Raw genomic sequence first — 21878 nt, forward strand, 5'->3', positions numbered from 1 at the left:
AATATTATCGTCCCGCAGTGGACTGATCGTTAAGACACGGTTCCCAGCAGATCACCGAAGTCAAGCATCACTGGCTGCGGTCAGTGTGCGGGTGGGTGACCACTTGGATCAGTCTGCGCAGGTACCGAGGGTGTGCGGCATTGGTCACCGTCTAACAGATCTACCGTAAAGAGCTCGACTTCGCATGCAGGTCGTCGGGCTACCAAAGCAGGGGTGCCATCCCCTCAGCAGAGGATCAGAATTGTGATGGCATCCTCAGGGATGTTTCCCAGACCGTCGCCCATAGCCCATTGTGCAGCTCTAGTGCGACGTAAATGAACAAAACAAACAAACAAATCTATAATATTATCTTGTGTTTTTCGAGTCCCGCAGTGGACTGATCGTTAAGACACCGTTCCCAGCAGATCACCGAAGTCAAGCATCACTGTCTGCGGTCAGTGTGCGGGTGGATGATCACTTTGATCAGCCTGTGTAGGGACCGAGGGTGTGCGGTATGGGTCACCGTCTAACAGTTCTACCGTAAAGCGCTCGACTCTGGTTGCTGGTCGGTGTGCTACTGAAGCGAGGGTGCAATCCCCTCTGCAGAGGAGAGAAATTGTGATGGCATGTCTTCGGATCATCCTCAGGGATGTTTCCCAGACCATCGCCCATAGCCCATTGAACACTAGCACTAGATTGGCACTAGTTGTGCTTGACTGCACACGCGTCTTCTGGGTGGCTGCTGTGTACTATCCTCGTCCGAGGAGTCTGGGTCCTGCGGACCTCCGGATGGGGGGATATAGTTTACTCAGTGGCCTCGAAAAGCCGTGAACCAGCCAAACAAATAAGCTAGTTTTGATTTTACATTTATTGTCTTCGATTACGGTTTGAAAAAAATTTGCTAACTTCCTTGTTTTTTCCCTCACTTAAACAATAGTTTACTATCCATAGAAAAGGTTCCATTTAATTTCTTATAAGATTATACCGTGCGCGAAATAAAAGAGGATTGATTTAAAAACTGTCATATTCAATCTTAATGGTTCCAGGATATAACTTTAATCATGTTAACAAATAAGTGCGAACAGTGGCGTCTCAGAGAATGGAGCGCTCCTTTCCGCAGAGATGGCTGATCGATACGAATTTCGCACCCCGCTCGCACCGATTACAGTGCGGACGTAAAATATCCTCTGTGGTAGGCAGAATATTGATAAGAGTCCCCTTGCAGTCAGACTGACTAGTGGAAATTTTCGTGGTTTTCCTCTCCATGTAAAGCAAATGCTAGTTAGTTTCACGAAAAAATGTCTTCCACAAGGGTCAAATTTCACCTAATGCTTGATTATGCAGTTTTTTGGATTGGGTCAAAGAGTTTTAGGATACAGAGTTGAAGATTGGTATTCGTAAACACAAAATCGAGTCGGTTGTTCAATAATGGATATAAAATAAAAACGTATTTTCCTATTATTTAGCCATTTTGATTTTTTGAACGATTCGGTTTTCTTGACTCTAAAAAAACATGGGGTTAACCGCAAATTGGAAATTATAATCCCACTAGTTCAATCCGGTGCGTGGTTGAACATTAAAGGCCCTTAATATTAATTTCTCTTTTTGCATATTTGCAATTAAAGTGGAAAACATTTTCACGCTGTTATGGAAATTTTTTTTCGAATTATAATTTGAAGCTATATAATTATTATTTTTGAACAAAAAATTTAAGAATTTTAACAAAATGTAAAATTTTAAGTCATACTTATTTTGTAATCATTTATATAAATACAACTTTAAATGACAGATTTAAAGTTGTATTTTTATAAATGATAAAGAAATAAGAATAAAACTTATGAATTCCTAAGAATCAGATTAAAACTTATGAATTCTTAAAAATCAGATTAAAACTTAAAAATTCAATTTTTTTTTTAAAACTTCTTTACTCAAAAACAGCCTTTTCATTCTCATTTTATAATCGAGCTTTCATTCTAGGTGACGTTTAAAATTTATAGACTATCATTAAATTAATTGGTAGAGAAAATTTAATTTTTACATTGAATTATTTTCGACCAAATGTGTTTCATAAAAAGGAGTAAAAATCGCTTGATTTGCTTAACTATTTGCAGAGAGATAAACTGAAGTGGCAAAAATTGAAATTAACATTGAAGTGTAGACAATTTTGGTCACTTTTCTGATTTAATTAGTGAGACCATATTTTAAAGATGATCACTATTATTTAAGGATTAAGATTCAAAATCTATCGCAAAAAAGCTATATTTATTCAGAGGAAGTTTTTCTGTTTGATTCTACAACTTTTTAGTTGCTTGGCATTATTACGTCACACTAGAGCTGCACAATGGGCGGTTGGCAACGGTCTGTGTACCATCCCTGAGGATGATCCGAAGACATGCCATCGCAATTTTGATCCTCTGCAGAGGGGATGACTCCCCTGCTTTGGTAGCCCGTAGACCTGCGCGCGAACTCAAGCTCTTTACGGTAGAGCAATTTAACGAGGACCAATTCCGTGCACCCTCGGTCCTTACTCAGGCTGATCAAAGTGGTCACCCACCCTCACACTGACCGTAGCCAGTGATGCGTCACTTCTGTGCTGTAGTTGGAACGGTGTATTTTCGATCAGTCCACTGCGGAACCATGGATAAAGAAGGGAAGATGGTTAGGGTGGTTAGGGTGAATTTCGAATGCTTAAGAGATGAACAATACCCCACGGCTACGCATGTTTGGTTACTGTTACGCATACATATGCAGGTATATATGCTTAATACACAGAACAGTTTGTAAATCTATTTAACAGATATTTTAAATTATAGAAGGAAAGCTCAAATTTACAAGCACCGAGATTTGAAACTGCTACCACCCTAAGGCTCTACACTTTTGAGCGCAAGGTAGAATAATAATTACCACTCTGCCACTGAGGACCAAATTTTCTATACATGAAATATTGAACTGTTCCATAAAATAATCGTCATCGGTATCTTTTAAAAGTATAATAATATCGAAGTTAACATGGATAAAGAGTTTGTAATTTTAACTGAAATACAAAATATTTAATTTCCTTTTATTCCAATTGCATTCCAATTACCAGAAAAGACCACAATACAAGACGAATGGGAAAAAGGCCGCTAACGGCCCCAGGCGCCCAGATATATTTCGATGATGATGATAAAGAGTTTGTATTGCTCCATCTACAAAGGCTAGTGTTTTGTGTCCCGCAGTGGACTGATCGATAAGACGCGGTTCCCAGCAGATCACCGAAGTCAAGCATCACTGGCTACGGTCAGCGTGCGGGTGGGTGACCCACTTGGATCAGTCTGCGTAGGGACCGAGGATGTGCGGTATTGGTCCTCGTTAAACTGTGCTACCGTAAAGTGTTCGACTTCGCGCGCAGGTCGTCGGGCTACCGAAGCGGGGGTGCCATCCCCTCCGCAGAGGATCAAAATTGCGATGGCATGTCTTCGGATCATCCTCCGGGATGCTTCCCAGACCGTCGCCAATAGCCCATTGTGCAGCTCTAGTGCGACGTAAATTAACAACAACAGCTAGTGTTCTGTAGCATCGCTGAAAGTAGTTACACTACTTCTCTCACTGCTTCCAACCAAAAAGACCTAGATGTGGAACATTTCCAGCATGCATCACCCATGATATGCTTTCTTTTTATTTTTATTTCCAGGTTCATTTGAACCAGTAATTCAAACAGTACTATGTATGTCCATTATGGGTATTTTATGATGAATGGGCTTTATTATTTATAGTTCATAATTTAAGTTACGAAAACTGTTCGCATCGTGCAAGTAATTATTTTATGCTTTGTAGCTTTTGGTAATCTTCATGCATAACTAATTCGTACAAAACCATGTAGTTGATATTTAATTCTTTTTAACTGACAGCTGCGTAATTAAATAAAATTTTTAAGTTACTTACGATGTTAAGGAAATGTAATTCCGTCGTCACTTAAAAAATTATTAAATTTATTTTTTATTGTTAACATAACCAAGAAACTGATTTTCAAATTGTGTGCAAAATATTGCTAAAACTATATTTGGAGTATTTTCTCAGATGTTTGAAACTTGAATACTGTAAGCTTTATTTTTACGATATTGTTTTAAAATGTTGCTTAAATTATAGATGAGGGATTTTTCTAGTTTTGTAGTAGAGCTAAATAAACTCGAACCTCCTTAAATGAAAATAAAACTTTTTGTCATGCAAATTTTGAAATCTCTATAGAACATGAAAATTATTCATGTTATGAGAGAATTTCTAACTGATGTTTCTCCATAGTTTTAAATTTTATCAGTATCAAAGATTTAAATTTCATTTTTATTTTCCGAAATACCAATTTTGATATTAACTTTTTCAAAACTTAAATAAGGAATAGTTAATGTAGCTTGGACAAAATATTACGGGGTTCAAGCTATAGGCCCTTTAAGCAATAAGCTTTGTTTATAAAATTTTGTGTAATCGAAGTAATGTGCAGTTCTAAGACTTACTTTAAGATATGAATGAATCAAAATTTATCCGCAGATAACTAAGCCTTAGTCAAATTCATTAGCACTTCCTATATTTTGTATTCGGAATGTTACCTTGCAATAATCAAAGCATGGGGAACGTTAAATTTTATTTGTAATCTACAATTTAATGAATTTAAGTTTCGTTTTGAAAAAATACTATGCCATGGATTGTCTTCACCTGCGTAAGTAGTATACAATTTTAAAAAAATAGGAAATAAATCGAGGTAAACTTTGGGTTTGCGGGTTCGAATCACTGTCGATACGAATTCTGCATCCGGCTTGCAACGACCACAGTGCTGACGTGAAATATCCTCAGTGGTAGACTGATCATGGGTTGGAGACCCCTTACCGTTAGGCTAACCGTAGGTACTCGTGATCTTTCGCTCCATGTAATGCAATTGCGTATTAGCTTCATCAAAAAGTCCTCCACGAGGGCAAATTTCTCCCAATACTCGATTCAGGAATTCCCTTGTCTTCTGGATTGGGTTCAAAATTACAAGGCTTACGGAGTTGAACATTAGTAGTCGTAAACCCATAAAATTGGATCGGCTGTTCAATGACGGTTATAAAAATAAAATAAAATATATGAAAATTTTTAATTATGGTAGGGTTATTGAAGATTCCGTAATAGGCAGGATAACCTAAGATTCAGAAATTTATTTTACGATATTTTGCTTGCATTTGTACTTTTGAAAAATATTTTCATCATTTGAAACTGCATGGTTTATTCTAGGTCTAAGTGAATTTTATTTATATAAGGACAGAATATCCTCAAATCTTAATGTCTTTAAATTGTTTGAAAACATCTCGTCGTTTTTCTTATATGCAATGAAATATCAAAAATCAAATGCCCATAATTTTGCCTTTCGGTGAATACGAAGAGAAGCATGCTAAAATTAATTTACGGGGAAACCATACTCGTATGAAAATTTCAGCGGAAAATAAACTATTAATCATTATGTCATTTTTAACGTCTTAGCAAATAAAGAATATTTTATGTATCAAAACTGCTTAGTAATGATATAATGCTTGTTTCTTCATCTGATATTTTTAAAAACATATGCGTGTCCTCGATTCTTAATTTGCTTCGCCAATTTTGTTTCCAAATCATGGTTTAGAGATCCGCACTATTTGTGCTAATATTTATTCAAAGTACCCAGACTGGGAATAAAACCCCAGTTACTCACCCACCGATTATTCCTTATAATGTTTTAGTTTGTTTAATGCCCACGCATTCGTTTTAAAAGTTGAAAAATTATTTTCAGACTAAATTTCTAAAACTGTAGCGAGAAGAGACTTGAACAGTTTCTACACAATCTTCCTCCTTACTTGTTTAAAAACATTCTACAAACAAGATTTTTAACGGGAAATTTCCATTCTCTAAATCAGTTTATTAAACTATAGATCGCAACCCAAATTGAGGGCCCCAAAAATTTTGCCGATTAACAAATTTATTAAATATTTTTACACAATGAATCTGAATTTACCCAAGTATTATATTTTTATTGTATTAAGTTTTATCATTGTCATATCTTAGTGTCTGAATACTACAAAAAAACATGATTTTAGGCAAAATTTTGGAAATGAGTTTATAAATTTAGAATCCCTGTACTCTAAGCTTTCTAAATACTAAACTTTCGCTAGTACTCAAATTTACGAAGATACAGTAGTTTTTAAGCAATGTGATAAAAGTGGATGGACTTACGATTTTAAGAGTTTTCCTTAGTTTATCTCAATCACATGTTTCAAATTTTTCACAATCTTAAACATAGTATCTCTTGTTTTTAAAATAAATGTCTAAAATTTTTCTTAAGTGTCTATTGACACATATATTTTGAGCTGAAGATTAAGAGAAAAATAAAATTTCATTTCTTATATACGTTTTTCTGTCAGTTTTTCAGTCAGTTTTTTTCTCACAAGTTTGATCTCAGGACAATTATGCTGGTAAGAATCAATTTTTAATAGTACTCATTTGGAACTTTTAGAAATAATCCCAAATCCATTTGAAAACCCCTCTTCCTTTGTTTTGTATAATGTTCATTATACCCCAGCTTTTAATATATGGGTAATTTTACGGTTTAGTGGGACATGTTATAGCAAAATATGTGACACACTTTCAAAATTATATGTTAATATTAAGAGAAGATATAGGACATTAGGGAAAATTTAAATCAAGTGCTATGGTCTTTTATTATAAAGGGAACATTAGCAACACAATTAGGCCCCATTGTGCCCGAATTAATTCACTTTATATTTTTTCGGAGTAGCCTCTTGGACTTATTAATAGAAATAATAATTGGGGGGAATTTAAAAATTAAAGATTATGGAATGTATGGAAAAAAATATAGGCTTTCGTGTAAATAAGGTTAACACAAAAAATTGCATTATAATTAGGTACTATTGTGCCTCAAATAAATTGTTTATAGTTTCAGGTATAACATAATATTATATTTGGTCAACCTTGAAAATTACAGGTTAATAAAGACAAAATCATCTTGCATATGCAAGGAGCACAAAAAAGAAAGAATTAAAAACCCCTTGTGCGCCCGAACGTCTAAGATTTGGAGGCTAGCTTTCATATTCATTTAAATTAAAGTAAAAAATGGAGCCTAGTTTCAAAATTACAATTTGAGGTTGAAGCAAAATATAGTCCTTTATGCATTACAGGAGAAAATAAGAAATCATCAGAAATTTTTCAAAGTGTTCTAACACAGCGTTTCTCAAACTGTTACGCATACTTACGCATACTCTCTCAGTGTTCGTGGCCCAGTTTTAAATCATAATTTTCACCGCACCCCCCGCTTGCAATAAAATGTATACAATAATAATGTATATTGAATATTTTAAATTCTGTTTTTAAATTATTTTTAGCTAGCTGTCAAAGCAAAAGTAAAAGCGAGGCAACGTTAGCGAGAAATCACATCTGGCATTTTGCCTAGCGGGCGGTGAAAAGATGAAATGAATAAGGGGGGGGAATTTAAAATTTTACTTTGTTGGCATTTTAAAGTATTTTTTTCAGGTACTTTTGTGATAATTATGGGGTTCTTTGTGATAAATTCTGAAATTGTCTTGCTAATTTGGGTATTTTTATACTAGTTATGGGTTTGGTTAGTTAACTCTTACTTACTAGTTAAGGTAAGTTAACTCTTTAGAAAGAATTAACTCAGTAATTCTTGATTTATTCTAATGAGTTAACTCACAAGAATTGCTAGTGACGTCACACAAGAACTATCAATGTCGACGGAGGACCCGGGGAAGAGTTGTCTTTTTTTTGTAAGAGTCCCTGGAATCGGCTCGTCCGGAGATAGGGACACTGTTCTCGCTCTTGCGGTGTCCGGTGAGCCTCTGCCGGCCCTTGCAAATCTGAGGGAGAGAGTGTGATTTTCGTGCCGGTCCGTACCCGTATCCGCAGCAGGTCTCCAAGGTGAACAGCCTCTAGTCGATAGAACAATGTAGGTAAGGGAAGTCGGCAAGTTCAATCCGTAACTTCGGGATAAGAATTGGCTCTGAGGACTGGGCCCGTCGGGCTGGGGTCCGAAGCGGGTGTGGATAAAAAAATTATGCAGGATAAAAAAAAGATTTACAACACAATTAGGTTCTTTTGAGGCAAAACTAATTAATTTATAATTTAACGGCTTCTCCTCGTGCCTTTTAATATTGAAAAAATAATTGCGGAGCTATTTGAAAATTATAAGTTAAAATAAAATCAAAATATATATTTTGTACATGTAAAAAAATAAATTGTTATAAGAGTTAGGCTTCCTTGAGGCCGAAATAGTTCATCTATAGCTTTACGCCTTTTACTTGAGTTTACTAACACTGACAAAACAAATGGAGAAAATGTTTGGAAGTTATAGATTTAAATAAAAACAAAATTTAGGCCAATATGTGTATACAGAAAAAAAAAGTTTGACATTGCAATTAGATTTTCTTATGATCAAACTGATTTGCTCAAAATTTTGCATATAGGCCTCCATTTCTTTAATATTAAAATTGTTAATGGGGTAAAAATTGAAAATTAAAGATTAATATAAAAAGCAAAATATAGACTCTTATATATGTGCAAAAAACTCTAGAAATCGTCAGAAATTTTTCACCCTTGGTTAAGCGTCCTTTTTACTTTGCTATCTGAAGACTTCCCCTTGAAGTAAAGGGTGACTGGCACGCGTAAAATCTGCCGGGTCACAAACTCCTCCATATTTCCATAACAAATTATACCTCTGGGGGTACTGAATTGGAGATTGATCGTTCTCTGGTTCAGGTCAAAATTATGATCTGTGGCTGAATGAATGGGTGTATGAACGGGTAAGCCCAGTAAACGAGTGTGGCGTATGGGTGTAGCAGAAGTCTAATTCTAGGTCATAGATGGCGACACTGGAAAACAAGAACTATCGCACCTCTCGCCTTAATGGCCTACGACAACAGCAACAACCTAATTGCTCTAAAATTGAATGAGATAAAATTCAAGGTGATATGATTAATAGTTTTGAGATTGTAAGTGTCCTCCTCATAATAAAAGCAATTGAAAAATAGAAGTCATTCTATTTTTCAATTGCTTCAACTTAGAAGACTCGCGTAAAAAGATTTTTCTGTATCGTTTCATTCGGCTTTTCTCAAATCCCCCTCATCTCGAAACCTCTGATGCTCTTTACAGATTAGCCAGTGAACTAGATTGGGGTGATTTATTACTGCTTTTATGCCAAGGAGACATATTGAGCACAATCAAACAAAGAGCATACCCGCTCATTTTACAGCTGTCCGCTCGTAATATTTTAAGCAAATTTTTAGTTATAAATCATTAATTAGAATTTTTATTTTGCGTTATTTTTTATCAGCATTTCTTACTTTTAAAAGCTTCATACAACACAGGGGAAAACATCAAACATCTGAGTGGGAGCCGCAACCATTGGCTTCGTAGTCAGACAAGCTGACCAATTGAGAGATTTAGTGTTGAATTGAAATATGAGGGATTTAGATTTATTCTTCTTGGTGAACTGTTACGCAAATTTAATTGGAATTTAATTACAAATTTAAGACGAAATTTAATTGGTTTACATTGAGTATTTCATTTAAAGATTTTGAAAGAGTGCGCCAGCCATCATTTTGCGCAGGGGAAATCTTTGGCGGACGGGGATTGAATTCATGACCTCTCGGACATGGGCTCTACTCCAAAACAGCCAGACTATCCCGGTCTTTATGATCTAAACTTTCAACAATGAAATAAGAGCTTTTTAAACTTTAGAGTGAAGTATGCGTTCAAAAAAAAAAAAAGGAAAGAAAGAAAGAAAGAAAATTGGAGTATTTACACATTTTTTTGTTAATATCAATGTAGACATATTTCTCAGCTTTTAAACCAACGTCTCTGATAGATTTATTGGGGTTTTTTTCTATCGGCAGAGACTGAATTTCTCGTTCATCGCTTCCAAATATGCCGGAACTATTGCTTGCAGTACCTGTAAACCTAAGTCAACATTACAGTAGTGCACGAGGCGAGAAACATTACCCACGCTATTCTGCCTCGTTAACTTCACACCGGCCAGATGGTCGAGTGGTTAGCGTGCCTGACTGCGAAGCCAATGGCTGCGGGTCCGAATCCAGCTCCGGGCATGCATGTTTCCCTCTGTGTGTTGTTGGTCGTCGGGCTACCGAAGCGGGGGTGCCATCCCCTCCGCAGAGGATCAAAATTGTGATGGCATGTCTTCGGATCATCCTCCGGGATGTTTTCCAGACCGTCGCCAATAGCCCATCGTGCAGCTCTAGTGCGACGTAAATTAACAACAACAACAACTCTGTGTGTTGTTCTTTATTGCGTGATGTGTCAATGTGGCCCAACCTATAAACGGGTATCTGTTGCAGTGTAGCGTGGGTAATTTTGCTCGCCTCCGTGACTTTGGTTCACAGGTGCTCACTGGCTAACGTCCCTTATGAAAATTTAAGGTATATTTAAGGTTGATTTGAGGTATTTTTGAGGTATTAAGGTTGTTTTGAGGTATATTTGAGGTATATTTAAGGTTGCAGAGAAAACAGAAATAAAAATTATACCTCGTAAAGGTTGTAATTAAGGTGTACGAGGTTGATTTATATATACTTCAGCTTGTTTTGAGGTTGTTTAAAATTCACTTCAAATCATCCAGACTGATAAGGTGATTTTTAAGGTATACCAGGTTTATTTTCTTACATTTGTAACAAAAGAGGTATTTTTGAGGTGTAAAATTTTTTACCTTATTTCAACTAAAAAGAGTGAGATATTTATTGAGGTATATGAAGTCCTTTTATTTATACCTAAGCTTATTTTGAGGTTGTTTAGAATTCACTTCATATCAACCAGAATCATGAGGCAGTTTTTAAGGTTCACCAGGTTGTTTTTTTTTACACTTGTAACAAAAGAGGTATTTACGAGGTATAAAAAATATAATTTTTTTCAACTAAAGAGAGTGAGGTCTTTATTGAGATGTATGAAGTCATTTTATTTATACCTAAGGTTGTTTTAAGGTTGTTTAAAGTACACTTCATATCAACTAGCTCACTTCCCAGAGTTCCGTGCTAGCCGGCAAATGGCGTGTGTGTTTACAATCGAAAGTTTCTTTAAAATTCGGTAAGTGTGCTTGACATTTATTAATTTAGCTTTGTCACTTTTAATCAAATATGCCTCAACTTTCAAACTTAAATTTCATTATTTTTGTTTTAAAGACGCGTCCTGATCTTACATTATTTAAGTCGGAGGATATTCTTTGAGGCTATTGTTGTAGGCTTAGCAATAAGACAGATCAATCTAAATATTTCTCGTCGCTGTTTAGGGTAACGTTACTGGTGAATCGTTACAGCAGGTTACGCACAGTATATTTTATTGTTTGTAATTTATTCAAATATAACTATTCTTTTTGTTTTGCTTAAATGTATATGTTTTAACGTAGCAGTATGCAAGCTGATTGAGTAAAAGGTTCATAATTTCTCTTATAAATAAATCACTGAAAATTGAAAGTTAACAGTTTCTATATATTGCAGGTAATAAAACAAATAAACAATACTATTGTAAGGAACGAAATGCATATTTGTTGCCTTCAACAAAAATCTAACATACATATTTAACTAATAAAATAAACATATACAATAAAAATTGCAATCAGGGTAAATACATCACACAAAAATTTTAATATTTCTTCAAAAGTTGCATTTTCATAAAAATATATATTTACAAACATGAAGAAAAAAAACAATCCTGTTTTTCGAAGTAAATATTCATTTTTTTAAATTAATGTTTACTATTAACAGGTGATTCTAAGGTAGGAAACAAGTTTACCATATCAAATCAACAAATTTCATTAAAAAATATATGAGAATTCCTAATAAAATCTGAAATTTTTTTTTAATAAAAATATATGTAATATGAGATAAGATTCAAGCTAATTTTAGTGAACTAATTTTTTAACCCCCCTCACAAATTAATAAAGCAAACTTCATAAATTTTCATAATCTGAAAAATATTTTGTTTTTAAACTCCAGAAATGATGAGAAATTGGAAATTCTAACATTATCGCAGAGAAAGAAAAGAATTTTTTTTATTTTTGAATGTGCAGAGTAAATAAAAATATAACGCTAATAAATAAAGAATTTTGAAAATTAAATTCTAATAACATTAAATTATGTAAGGATCACAGAAAACTATAATATCAATGAAAAAAAATCAGAACCGAATAATTTCGGTAATAATAAGTGATTGATATTAGCAGCGATTACATTATATATAAGCGGGGATTACTGAACTTACATATACATTGCCTCTAGAGAGAAAAAAGTTATTCTAATTCTAGATTGTTCACCACATTAGCAAAATAAATTTTTCCAGTGTCATCGCACTGGATGGAAATACAAACAGAAGATATATTTGTCACAGGAATTAAGTTAAAGTTGCCAGAATTAGTTACTTGTGTAATATGGCTTAGTTCAACATTAAAATTAAGATTAAGAGAACGCATCTTTTCACCAGAAATCATTTCTTCAATAACACCATAATAATTCCAGCAACAGCATATTGAATTCTGACAAGTACAAGTTACTAAAATTTTTACGAAGAAATTAATGCAGCCTAGTTTAAGTTTACTTGCCCTTTTATACATAAGCTTGGTTTAGTTGAGTATCTTAAAAGTATTTGTATGTGTATCACCTATTAAATAATATCTGAAGTTAGTTAGCAAAAAGGCAACTATAGGTAAAGGAAAACTGGCACCCACTTAAAAAATTCTCATGCAAAATTCAAACTTTTTGTCCGTTTAGTCCACTAAGGCAACGCCCCGCTCTTCCGTGCCACAGGTCCTGGGTTCGATCCTTGGGCCGGGCAAGGTTGACTCAGCCTTTCATCCCTTCAGTGGGTCGATAAATGAGTACCAAGCATGCTTGGGAATTAAACACTGGGGGTTCCGCGTTCGGCTGACCACCTAACCGGAACATCTGCTCCTGCATTCCAGAGCCCAAGGTCAAGAAAACTGAAATGGGCACAGTAGACCTTGGCCCTCTATGGGCTGTCGCGCCACTGTGTTTAGTTTTATTTTAGTTTTTAGTCCGCTAAGGCAAAATCTTGAATATTATTCTAGATCAACATGATGCAGTTTAATATTTTGGAATGATTTTCAATTTATTTTTAATAAGACTCGTGAAGACTCGTAAAGAGACTAAAAGAACATGAAAACTTTTCGTATAAATAGTGTGCTCTAATAAAATAGTTTTTATCTTTAATCCACAAAGAATATTGTATAAAACAAATTTACTGAGACAGCTATTCCAAAAAAATAATTTTATTATTTCAATTAAATATTAAAATCATTTTGGTGAACCTATACTTAATCTGCTTATATTGTAGTTAAAAAAGTTTAAAAGTATTATTGACTCTGGATTTTTGTTGTCAACATTAGTAACTTATCAAAGTTATATAAATATATATTTCAATTTCCTTCAATTTCTTAAAAAAAAATCTCATCTGAAAATTTCCAAATGAAACTTGCTATGCAACTTTTATATAACTTGATTTTACTCAACTTGAACATGCAACTTTTACAGAGCTGCTCCGTAAATGGCATCCAGAATTTCAAGGTTTGAATAAGGCTGTCAATAATACGTGCTCTGCAGCTAGGAGGAAGTGGAGACTAGTAACTGGAGAGCCTTCCCCTGGGAGTAACTCTAAATATACACCAAAAAGAAAAAAGACAAGTAAATTATTCTCTTTTGATTCAATGAAATCTTTTCACCTAAAAAATTACTGATAAAGTTTGCATGATCTTTGATTTTTGAAAACATTATTTTATAGCTTTATCTTAAATTATTCCCTCAGGCAAGTAAACATATAAACTTAATGTTGCTTTTATTTCGATGGGGCATGAAAAACACAAAACATTGATGTTCTACATTCTTTTATTAAAAGATGATTGATTCTTGATCACATTAAATAAAAGGTTGAAAATGACCTTTTGTTTTTAAAAACCTTACGTGATAGACAATTATTTTCGGAATCAGCAGCATTGAGAATTGGTTTTAGTACAATTTCTTTTGCGAAATTGGACTAAAAATTTAAACAAGCAGGCCAGTGTAATTGAATTTATTCAAAATTTGCTGAGAAAAAAATTTAAATATCAGCATAACAATCCATAATTAAAAATGGTCGGTTGAATTATTGGAAAATTAAGAATTTCAATAAGCGTGTTATTTCTACAGCAGTTTTTATATGCATCTTATAGAAAAATTAGCTTTTTTAAGGGATATGTTTAAACAGTCAAAATAAAGAATTGAAATATACTGGGAGGAGAGTTTTGCAGGTCATTATTATTATTATTATTCATCTGCTGTTACTAAAGAAACCATTTATTTATTCAAAATTGAATAGAAATAATAATAAAAGGTGATTTATGCAACGAAATAAGCTTTAAAGTATTATTCTAATCTTTTAAAATTTGTCATTATCAATGTAAATATGACTCTCGCTAATTCAAATTTTTTATTTATAGGTTCCAATGCTCCAAATAACGTAAGCACAGCAAACTTGCAGAAGAAGCAGAGTAATTGTCAAGAATTTTGATTTCTTGAACGAAAAATTAATTTTTTTTGTTAATAAAAGTTTTTATTTGTAAGCTGGCTAAATTATTTAAATTTGCTGTTATTTCGCTTTTACAAAAAATTAGCGCCTTTAACATCTGTTCTATATAAATGAGTTCCCACATTTTTCTGAAACAAATGTATCCTCTTTTCACGATAGTTTAATTGAAATTATTAAAATTACAGAAACATTTGAAATGTTCTTTTAAGGTTTATGAGTCAGCATACTTAACATTATTCAACTCTACATGTTAATTCAAGATTAATAAATTTTATGAACTATTTAATTGCAAATTAGCACAAGGTTCACAAACTATAAATTAAAGGCGTTAAGTGAAAATTCCTATTTTGAATTGTGTGAGGAAGAATACATTCCAATGGGTTGTATTTCAAAATTAAAGGAAGATATATTCTTTGCATTGCATTTTACTTTTCTTCACACAATACATGGAAATCAGTCGAAAATTCTTTCGAAAGAAAGATTCATCCGTATTCCGCCTATGTGTTTAGAAAATAGCTTCTTAGCATCAGGATTAGCAGTGAAAATTAAGACAGACCGTAAAAAGTTAATAAGTAATTACCACCTAATGTGTAACATTAAAAACTCCATCAGAGTGATAAATACCTCTACAAGTGAAAAGATATATATTTTAGGTTAAAAATTAGCAGTCTAAGGAGAAACATTTTAATTATATTTAATTACCAGCATTAGCATAAAAAAATATAACCTGAAGGGAAAAATGGCATATTTTAGTTTGATTAAAAAAATTTCCTTTACAAGCATAAAAACTTATATTTGAGGTGAAAAATAATACACCTTACGTTAGTAAAAAATCACCTTTCCAACTATCAAAAATTACACCTGAGGAAGATTTGAAATAACCTGAAGAGTAAAATGACATGCCTCAGGTTGAAAAATATATACCTCTACAAGCATAAAATTAGATACCTGAGGTTGAAAAATAATTACCTGAGGTCGAACAACATACACCTGAGGTTGATTTATAATAACCTGAAGTGTAAAATGACACACCTTAGGTTGTTGAATAAATACTTCCACAAGTGTAAAAAAATATATTTCAAGCTGATAAGTAATAACCTAAGGTCGAACAAAATACACCTGAGGTTGATTTGAAATAACCTGAAGTGTAAAATGACACACCATACGTTGAAAAATATATATCTCCACAAGCATAAAATTAGATACCTGAGGTTGAAAAATAATTACCTGAAGTGGAACAAAATACACCTGAGGTTGATTTATAATAACCTGAAGTGTAAAATGACACACTTTAGGTTGTTGAATAAATACTTCCACAAGTGTAAATAAATATACTTCAAGCTGATAAGTAATAACCTAAGGTTGAAAATGAAACACTTTAAAGTAGTAAATATCTACCTCTCCCAAGATGTAAAATTAAACACCTCAAGTTGAAACATATATACCTCTGGAGGTATATATTAAGGTATATTTGAGGTTGGTTTTGAGGTATTCATTTGCACCCTTTTCAACCTCAACGACGTCTTTAAATAACAACCTCCTTTATACCTTTAAAATATACCTTGTTTATACCTCATTTATACCTCGATTTTTTCATAAGGGGTTAAATGAGTAACACTTCCGGCCTGCTGTTCAAAGTTCAGTGCCTGCTGTTAGAAAAAGAAGCATTCACTTCACACATCACAACAGAGGACAACACAGGGAAAACATCCATGCTCTGAACGGGATTTGAACCCGCATCTATTAGCTTCGCTGTCGGGCACGCTAACTTCTTAGCCACCTGAGAAACTGCTAGATTATTCATTTTATTTACTGATTGGTACACAAACATTTGCAGGCTAGTTTGTAAAATTAGGGTTTGTAAGCATTTGTCAAGTTGAAGGATAGGTAGCATAATTTTGAAAAGAACAGCATAAACAGGCATCAAAAGTAAAAGCGGAATTCGAACCAGCTACCTCCATGCGAGCGTCACCACTCTACAAGGGGTTGCTAGGTTTATAGTTGAATTGTAGTTGTTGTAGTTCATTTACGTCGCACTAGAACTGCACAATGGGCTATTGGCGGTGATCTGGGAAACATCCCTGAGGATGATCCGAAGACATGCCATCACAATTTTGATCCTCTGCAGAGGGAATGGCACCCCTGCTTCTGTAGTCGGACGACCTGCACGCGAAGGCTAGCACTTTACGGTAGAGCAGTTTTACGAGGACCAATACCGCACAACCTCGGTCCTTATGCAAACTAATCCAAGTGGTCACCCACCCGCACACTGACCGCAGCTAGTGATGCTTGACTTCAGTGGTCTGCTGGGAACCGTGTTTTAACGATGAGTCCACTGCGGAACATGTTGAATTGTATGAAAGACTTAGGTTTATCATTTTTTGCTTCAGACATCCCTGGTCGAGCGATATCATTAGCCAAACATTCTGCAAAGCGTGGAAATAGAGGGTTCGAATCTTACTGTTACCCTTGATGTATCTTCGTGCTGTCAGTATCTGTATTGTTCCTCCATTTGACAAAGTTTTATTAGGCTAAACTGAGCACACGAGTCGGCAAATGTATGTAATTCCAATAAACCAATAATAATCCTTTTTTGTTGACGGTTACACAAAGACTAACTAAAACTTCATTTTCTAGATGTACATCGCTCATTTCAAAAGGTAGCAGGATTGAATCCAGCTGTTACCCTGAATGTATATTCCTCTATTTGACAAAGGTTTATAAGTCTAAATTGAGCAAATAAGCCTCCAACTCTATGTGATTCCAATAAATGAAACCAATAAACATCATTTCAAACAAATCTTTTACCAAGGTTATTTCGAACTTTTTTTGCGTACCATATTTATATACCATATTTCTATAAATCAGTAAGTCCTGTTTTGATTTGTTTCATTTCTGATCTCGGGTATTTTCTTTTATCAAATTTTGTTTTTTTAATTCTGTATTTCCCTAACTTCAGCAATTTGATTATCATTGAATTTCAAACAATTTTCGTAATATTCGAAAAGTTTTGGTATTGATAATTTAATAAATAGTTTCCAACAATTTTGAGTTGGACGGAGACGTTAATTTCTATGAAATAATTGTCCCTTTATTTAATTAACTTTTATTCTGTGGCTATGGGACATGTTGCTGTCTCATTCAACTTTTAAAATTACAATCTTACACAAATTTTTTGTAGTCTTTAAAAAATGTTTTTAAAGCTAACTAAAAAAAATGACTTTTTAATTGATTTTTTTTATGAATTAGGACTGATTATTATTTTTTTAAATCTAAGATCCTATTCAATTACCTAATGTAAAACTTATTTTAATATCACGAGATAAATTGGATCTTAATATACCGTGTTACTAAATGAATAACTCCAAGAAACTAAAGCGAAAAAGGAAGACTTCATTGGCTTAAAAAAATATTAAGATATTAATAAAAGTAAATATGTTTTGAAAGTTCACGTTACAAGTCATTCACCTTTGACGAGTTTTAATAAAGGCCTAAGTTTAAGCGTTTGAAGCATGCCAACTTTTATTACCATCTTCATACATTTGATGCAAATGCTTCAAGCTCTCAAACATAGGCATCCATTTAAAAGATTAACCAGGCATGAATGACAAAAATGGATTTGAAAAAAAAATTTATAATTGCCAATGAAAAACGGAAAAAATTGTTAAAAGCAAAACTAGAAATACCGCGGTAGCCAAGAGGGGAGTATAAAATAAAAATGAATATTTTCCAGTGCATAGTATCCTAGTTATTCATAAGTTGTTGCTCATAAAAGTATGTTAATCCAAAGTTTCTTTGTTTAAATAAAAAAAAATGTTTTTCTATGTATTATTTTTTACAGTTTTCAAATGTAAAAAATTTTTACATTTTCTAAACGTAAATGTTTTACAATAGTATTTCAATGGTCTGTTATCATGTATTGTATAATAAAATCATACCATACATGGTTTTACTGTTAAATATTAAAATATCATTAATAAATATAGGCTTAGAGTAACAGATTAAATCTTTTTTCTTTGATAAAGTATGAGCAAAGTCATTTTAAAAAAAAATAGTTTTATTTAATTACTATAATCAAAAGTAATTAAATAAAATGAATTATATTCATATGTTAGATTCATTTTATGTAAATTTATGCAAAAATTATTCTCTTTAAGAAATTTATTATATCTAATAAATGAACTTTATTTTCCTAATTGCTTGAAAATCATTTTTCATAAAATATTTTGCTTAAGCAAAGTATTTGCCCGATAAAAATATTAATTTTATAATAAAAATAGTATTAGTAATCTAGTTACAAATTTAAAGTTTTAGTGTATACTTTAATGCTCACTGATCGGATGTGCCCTGAAGTAAAAGAGTCCCTTAAGTTAAGTTGTAAGAGTCGTTAAAAGTTCAAATTAAGAAATGAAAAAATGCATTTATCTAAAATTCAAATTAAAGTAAAAAATTTTTGTCAGCCAAAACTCCTTTGTTATAATTTTGATCAACTTTATATTTGTAAGTTTTAATTTATACACACACTTACTAAATTTAGCCAAATTATTACAATCATAATCTTAATTGAGTGTGTTGAGATTGCAGACCAATTTTGGATTGCTCTATTGGATTGCAAATATGTTCTGCAGATTGGCTTAGTATGTTCTGACGATCCATCAAACCGAAAATAAAAACTTTCGATTAATAAAAACCTTAGAAAGTAAAAAATTTGTTTATGGAAACCCGTCAATGTTTTGATTGGCCAAACTTACGAAAAAAAATTTACAAAACAAAGTTTAAAATAATTTTTTTTTTTAAATAATATCAGGAATGGTACTACTTAGCTCTGTTCAGAATACTCTAATTCAGTGTTTCCCAAAGTGTGGTACGCGTACCCCTAGGGGTACAGGAACAGTCTAGCGGGGGTACGCGTTCTTATGCAAAATATCTTGCAACAAACGAAAATTTCAAAAATTTTTATTCGAAAGCAAAGCTAGCCATGAAAATTTACGATTATGTATTTATCTATTGGCTATTTTTTACGGAGTTAGCAGTTAATAATTAGTGGTGTCAACATCCAGTTGTTATTTTTAACTTTTGTGAAATTTTTTATAGTAAAAAGTACATTCATTTTTTTATTAGTGGTACACAGCGTTTCGAAAAATTTAGAAAGGGTACACAAAAGTCATAAGTTTGGGAAACACTGCTCTAATTATTCGGAATCGGAGCTGTAGTGACTCAGAGGATAGAGCACTCACCTCCTAATGAGATGACCAGTGTTCGAATCAAAGCAATCGCTGGTCGATACAAATGCTGCACCCGCCTCGCACCGACTGCAGTGGTATACGGATCATGAATTGGACTCCCTTTGCCATAAGGCTAATTATGGGAGGTTTTTTCTCCTTGTTTAATTCTAAGTCCACAGTGTTTAATTCTAATTAATTATTCATTGAGCTTGAGAAAATAAATAGTGTATGTGTATCGATTCTTGCGTGTGGAGTGTTTTAATGTTTTCGATGTATATTTCAATATTCTAAGTCATCTCCGATTCCAGTAAATTGTGACAAATTCTAACTGATTTGTGAGATGTCTAAACGTTCCACCTTTAATTTTATAGTTCCAAGTCCATACAACAACCGAGTCGGGTAAAAATTTATGAAACATTCTTTTTCCTGCTATTTGGTAAAACACTCCTGGTTACGCGAATGCGGGTTGCATCAAAAAGTCTTCCACAAGAGCAAATTTCTCCCAAAACTTGATCCACGAGTTCCCTTGTCTTCTGGTTTGGGTTTAAAATTACAAGGCTACGGTGTTGAACATTATAATGAATTCCTGTTAGCTGTAAGTAATCAGGGTTGAGTTTTTGATGTCAAAAACTGGTTTTTGATATGACACACCAAAAAACTTCACAAACTGTTGAAATCTATATAATAATACTTTACAAAGAAAAAATTAACTCCAGAAAATTGCCTAAATCAAACTTACAAAATCCAAAAGTTTTAAAGAAAGAAAATTATTTAAAATTACTATAATAATTAAATAATAAAGTATCGAAGCAACAGTTAATAACAAAATAATGTAATATGACATTATTATGTTATTAGTTGTAACAGTTAATAACATAACATATAACAGTTAATAATGTAATATAATGAGTGAAATGACTTTGTCCTATGATCAGTGATGGCAGGGTCACAAAAAAGGCCAGATTAGCTGGTTTTTTATTAAAAAGTGTGGCATTGATTTTAAAACCTCCCTTTATTAGCTTTTTTTTTATTAAATTCTATTTTATATAGAGTTATTCACAATTAACTCACCTGTACTGAAAACCTATTCATTACAATTCAATAAAAAAGATAGTTCACATGCTCAATTATGAGCATTTGTCAAGTTGTCATATTTAGACATTCATAGTTGTCATATCTAAATATGACAAATATGACTTCGGTGATCTGCTGGGAGCCGTGTCCTCTGCGGGACTTAATAAACCAATAAACAATCGTTTCTTGGTTACACAAAGAATAACTTCATTTACTATGTCTACAACGGTCATTTCAAACAAGTCTTTTCCTTAATAAAGTATTCTAAGAAAATAAATAAATTTTGTCTAGGAGCATTTTTAAACGTTTTTTTTTATAAATCATTCTTAATTTTCATTTGAGAATATTTTGCGATTAAGTTGAATATTTAAGAATATTACTCTAACTCAGTAAGTTTAGTTTTGATTTGCTTCATTTCTGATCTCGGGTGTCTTCTTTTATCAAATCTTCAAGTTTAAAGAGATTTCGTAATCTTCAAAAAGTAGTGGAATCTATAACTTAATAAATAATTTCCAGCAATTTTGAGTAGGACAGAAACATTAATTTCTATGAAATAATTGTTCTTTTATTTAATAAACTTTTATTCTGTGGCTATGGGATCTTCGCTGCCTCATTGAACTTATTTTCTTAATCTAAGAGTCTATTCAATTATCTCATGAAAAACTTCTTTTAATATCACTCGAAAAATTGACTGAATTAAATCGAGGCGAACTTAATATACCATGTAACTAAGTAATAATTCAAAGAAACTAAAACGAAAAAAAAAGACTTCATTGGTTTAAAAAAATATTAAGCTATTAATAAAAGTAAATATGTTTTGAGAGGTCAAAATTTTACTTTACCAGTCATTCACCTTTGACGAGTTTTAATAAAGGCCTAAGTTTGAGCGTTTGAAGCATGCCAACTTTTATTGCATACTTCATACATTTGAAGCAAATGCTTCAAGCGCTCAAACATAGGCACCCGCTTTCAAGATTAGTCAGGCATAAATGACGAAAACAAGAA

At 32.9% G+C, this 21878-nt stretch overlaps 1 protein-coding gene and 1 long non-coding RNA gene across 3 annotated transcripts in view; both read left to right on the forward strand.

Annotated features, from left to right (window-relative positions):
• The first annotated feature begins 10971 nt into the window (after positions 1 to 10971).
• On the forward strand, positions 10972 to 14608 carry LOC147809970 (uncharacterized). Its single transcript, XR_015433973.1, has 3 exons — positions 10972 to 11085; positions 13545 to 13694; positions 14486 to 14608. It is a non-coding gene; the product is annotated as an uncharacterized LOC147809970 (long non-coding RNA).
• Positions 14609 to 17240: 2632 nt separating this feature from the next.
• Positions 17241 to 21878, forward strand: part of LOC107442420 (uncharacterized) — a 40458-nt gene continuing 35820 nt past the window's right edge. The window contains exon 1 of one of the 2 annotated variants that reach the window (XM_087164748.1): positions 17241 to 17441. The gene's annotated coding sequence lies outside the window, so the exon portion shown is untranslated. The remainder of the gene's footprint in view (positions 17442 to 21878) is intronic. The other variant, XM_087164747.1, reaches the window with a different exon arrangement.

The sequence above is a fragment of the Parasteatoda tepidariorum genome, chromosome 5 (assembly GCF_982258835.1).
Source record: "Parasteatoda tepidariorum strain Cologne lab strain chromosome 5, Ptep-v5.0, whole genome shotgun sequence".
In the NCBI taxonomy this organism is placed as follows: Eukaryota; Metazoa; Arthropoda; class Arachnida; order Araneae; family Theridiidae; genus Parasteatoda; species Parasteatoda tepidariorum.